The sequence below is a fragment of the Triticum aestivum genome, chromosome 2D (assembly GCF_018294505.1).
Source record: "Triticum aestivum cultivar Chinese Spring chromosome 2D, IWGSC CS RefSeq v2.1, whole genome shotgun sequence".
In the NCBI taxonomy this organism is placed as follows: Eukaryota; Viridiplantae; Streptophyta; class Magnoliopsida; order Poales; family Poaceae; genus Triticum; species Triticum aestivum.
Window position 1 is genome coordinate 626,662,207 of NC_057799.1, and position 4,986 is coordinate 626,667,192.

Consider the following 4,986-nt stretch of genomic DNA (forward strand, 5'->3'; position numbering starts at 1 on the left):
AAGTTTTCAAAATGAGAAGGAGGTACACTTGCGCACGGCTGTCGCGGTCGCACCGCACCCTCACACGGTCGCTCCTGCACGCCGCGGTCGCACCGCACCCTCACACAGTCGCTCCTGCACGCCGCAAACCCAACCAAGGGAACGCACCCTCACTGACACGTGCTGTCGCATGTGAACAAACCAAACTCAGCCATCCTATCGCTGACACATAATTTTCGTTCATAGAGTATGTTTATCCAATCGCATGTTGGGGAGTATCCGTACGGCCCGTGCGGTGGTCTGTTGGGGAAGAAGAAGAGGTGAGGAAGAAGGAAAGAAGGGTTAGGAGACGTAGGATATTCATCGAACCGCCTGAAATGGTAGACTGACCCAAGTCAGGCGACTTGCATAACAAATAGTATGTTTTTACAAAGCAAAAGATCCATAAAAACAACAACATAAAGAAAAACTATCACTGCTCGCGGAAAGAGATGACCTCGTCGTCTTTGGCTGCCGGCGCGAACCAGCCGTCGCTGCCGACGTGTGTCTCCGCACCGTGGTTGTCCTCGGCCTCCAGCTACTCGTTCAAGCGGAGCGTGCGGGCACTCTGCACGGACGAGAGCACAGCCCGGTTCAAGTCGAGGACGTCCGGTTCCGCCTGCAGGAGGGCCTCGATGGCAGCGGCATCCGCGCGCTCCGCGTCGAGTCGAGCCTCCGCCGCCCGGTTCAAATCCAGGACTTCCGGTTCCGCCTGCAGGAGGGCGTCGATGAGAGCGGCATCCGCGCGCTCTGTGTCGAGTCGAGCCTCTGCCGCCCGGTTCATGTCCAGGACGTCCTGTTCCGCCTGCAGGAGGGCCTCGATGGCAGCGGCATCCGCGCGCTCCGCCTCAAGTTGAGCCTCCGCCGCCCGCTTCACATCCACGACATCCGGTTCCGCCTGCAGGAGAGCCTCGATGGCAGCGGCATGCGCGTGCTCCGCGTCGAGTTGAGCCTCTGCCTCCCGGTCCTCCTTTAGTACCGCCATGTTGAACCGCTGGTCCGCCTGCACCATGGGGGACTCGGACGCTGGCATGAAGTCGACGTCCATTGTCTCATACCCATTGGGGGCCTTCTGCGCCGCGACCTCCGCAGTGAACATTGGATCGGCTTCCTCCTCCTCGTAGCTTGGCTCCAGAGAACTCGGGGTTTGGCCCGCCGCAAAGCGAGCTTGGGAACGGAGGTCTGTGGCGCCGACCGCCGCCGCGATTTCTGCGCGGCCCTCCGGCGTCAGCATCTTGTAGTAAGTGATCTTGCGGCGCACCATGGCTTTCCGGCGAACTAGGGGACGCTCGATGCGGGCTAGGGGATCGAAAGGTGGGGGAATGGGCTGGAGATTTGGTGTGGTTTTAGGGCAGTGGCTGGCGTAGGCCGAGCAGCGAAGGTTCTGGTGTGAATAGTGGTTCCGGTGATGACCGGTCAATCGGTTTTGACTATACATCGCTCTTGTCGCGTTCGCGTTGCAGCCCGGCACGCTGGACCCTCCACGTCGCTCACCGAATGGAACACGCTTCGTCTTGCGTTTTCGCTCGCTTGTGGGACCGCGGTTGAGAGCAAACCAACGTCCCCCTCCCCCGCCCGCGTCATTTATTATACCACTACTCCCTCCGTTTTATGTGGAGTAAATAAAAACAGAGGGAGTATACTACGGATGAGGATCCCCTGACGTGGCCGAACCCATTGAGTAACTGACATGCGGGGCCTAGCAAGCATGGGGTCCGCCAGTAAGTGACCGAAAGGGAGGGTAAGGCAGGGATACCTACGTCAGAGGATCCACTTCCACTATACTACTTTGACCAAATGTTAGAGTAATAATATTTGACATGCAACTTACACAAATGTTAGAGTAATAATATATGACATGCAACTTACACAAAGCATACAGGGTCTAATGCATTTTTCGAGGCTAACTTTGACCAAATGTTAGAGTAATAATATATGACATGCAACTTACACAAAGCATATGGTCAACTTCGTATGTGAAAGGAGTTTCCAATGATATAATTTTCACATTATACATCTCATGTACTCCCTCCATCTAGGTGTGTAAGTCATCTTACGAAAACCAAATAATCCCAAAACACGTAGGCGCGGTGCATTAACTTCTATCTCGTTTCTTGTTTCTTGACATATGAACCAATAAGAGATGAGGGTGTGCATGCTTTTAATGACCTGAGACTATCAAACATGACATGTAGTGGTTAGTTCATTGCATGCAATACTATTAATTAGCAAATAAACATTAATGTCTCTCGTTTTCCCCTCCTCCTTGGTCACGGTGCACAGCCTAAGATGACTCACTCACCTATGTGAAAGGATTACTATTAATCTTGTCAATAGTCAAATTGGAAACCATCTCGAGTACAAATCTAGGAGTACGTACGAATCTAACAATATTGATTGGGCATTGTTGAATGTTGATACCTTTTTTATCATAGTAGAGATACTTTGACTACACATAAAACTTACACTCCCTCCGTCTAGGTGTGTAAGTCATCTTACGAAAACCAAATAATCCCAAAACACTTAGGCGCGGTGCATTAACTTCTACCTCGTTTCTTGTTTCTTGACATATCAACCAATAAGAGATGAGGGTGTGCATGCTTTTAATGACTTGAGACTATCAAACATGACATGCAGTGGTTAGTTCATTGCATGCAATACTATTAATTAGCAAATAGACATTAATGTCTCTCGTTTTTCTCTCCTCCTTGGTCACGGTGCACAGCCTAAGATGACTTACTCACCTAGACGGAGGGAGTATGTAAAGTAGAAAGGATAGGAGGGAGTATATTGTACGTTCAAAAACGAAACAAACATTGAATACCCTTTATATATGATTTGCGGATGCTATGATAACCGGTTCAAAATTTTGAATCCCCTTAGGTATCACGTGCCCCTACTCGTTCCCTCTCGATTTCATCTCGGGGTTTGGAGACCTATTGAAAGAGGACTAGGGTGGGTACATGCGAATGATACTCGGCGGAATGTTCAAATGAGGCATGCGGGAGGATGGACTCGACTAGAGGGCGACATGATCGATGGAGAAGAGGGTTGGAGACGAATGAGAAATAAGCAAACGCCACATGATTACACTTGAACAGCTCAAATAAACAATAAGTTGTCTCACTTGGCCTACATAGTGAAAGGCCTAATGCGCAACGCGGAGCACTGACTCTAGAATATGGCCGGGAAAACAGGGAAACTGACATAGCGCAGACTAGTCCAATGGAGGAGCTGGCCCACGACCTCCTCGCCACCGACAACCGTTCATGTGGGTCGTTGGGGCCAACAACGGGGCGCAGCTCTAGCACCGCCTCTGGACACGGCGACCGCGGTGAGCGACACGCTCATATCGTCGATAGACATGGTCGGTTTCAGTGTGCCGAGGGTGGCGTTAGTGCTGTGGCACGACCAACGGTATGTTTGGTTTGTGCCCAAGGTTGCCCCATCAAAGCATTGGGTAGCCAAAATTTTGGTTGAGGTATTGGTTGCCCATGATTTGGCCGACATTGGCAAGAAAAATGAACTAGAGTTGGCTAGAGTTCATTGGCATGCCAAAGAAATGGCAACCATCCAAACAAAGACCAATCTTTGGGTCATGACCAAAATTTTGGTAAGGTGCACTTTGGCCACAATCCAAACACACCCCAACACCCGGCTCGTCGAGGGTGCACGGGGCGCCGCGACGCGTCCGCGGAGTGGTGTAGCGCGGCCAACTGCATCCTCTGGACCTGAGACCATGCCGGGTCATCTTGCTTTTTCAATGACATGCGGGGATCGCATTTGAGCAAAGGGCATCTCGAACGTTGCCACGACCGCAGCTGACTACCCTGGCACACCAAAGCCCTCGTCCCTCGCGCCGTCGCGCGGTGTGTTCCCAGCCGGCGCCAGCTGCCCGCATTCATGCCGTCCGTTCGTATGTCGTCGTTAAGAGGCTCGGTGCCCGAGGAACCAACTCCAGTGACTTAATGACGCACCCGGATGCTTGGCCTCACCGAAATGCGCTACTTAAAGCGGCAACGCCCAGCTAACCTCCACACCATAGCGCATCGTCCTCCTACCTGGCACCACATCCGCCATGACCGCAAGTGCGAACGCTCTGCGGGAGAGCTTGTCTTCGAGGATGAAGCTCGAGGTCGCCGCCCTCGCTCAAGTCGCCTCTCGCAACGCAATAGCGGCGTAGCCAGACGCGGATGCGACCGCACAAGTGGTGGCCCCGCTGGCGGCCGACGACGGGAGCACCGTCAGCCACGCGTCCTACTTGCCGCCGTCCAACGTCCGGCACCGCCGAGGTCGGGGACTCCTCCGAGGATGAGTAGGGCATGGGAGGCGGCAGGGCATGGTGTGCCAACTGGCCGGTCCGTATCCCGTGTTCTACTCTTCCTCGCCAGAGACCGCACCTTCACTTCACGGGTCTTGAACCCCGCCCCCGTACATAGATATCGTAGATGGAGGACGTCGGTCGCCGCCGTAGAATAGGTTTAGGGTCGGGTTTCTTTTATTTTCCTGTCCTATAAAAGTTCGAAATGTAATGAAAATCTGCCGTGTTTGCATTAATCTCGGCCGGTGTATATGAACTTTCACAATAATATACATATTGTAGGAGTACTAGCAAGATGCCCGTGCGTTGCACGAAAGATCAAGATCTTGTGGGAGAAAAGGATGAACGAGGGAAAGCCTTATCTGCAAATGTGGAGAGGAGTGCGGGTAAATTGTCATAGTTGCCTTCCTATCCGTTAGATATAGATCGGACGGCCTATATTGCAGGATGACAGGCACACCATCATCACCAACTCTGCTTTTTATTGAACCGAGACAAATCTAAAAAAACCCAACTAAGCCAACCTCCCAGCATATCGCGCGGGAAAAGACCCGGCCGCGCTGTTGTAGTCGGGATTACCGGATTACTAGTAGTAGTATCGATGGATCGCGTGAAGCAACATTTTTTTTGAGGGTGCGAAGCACCTA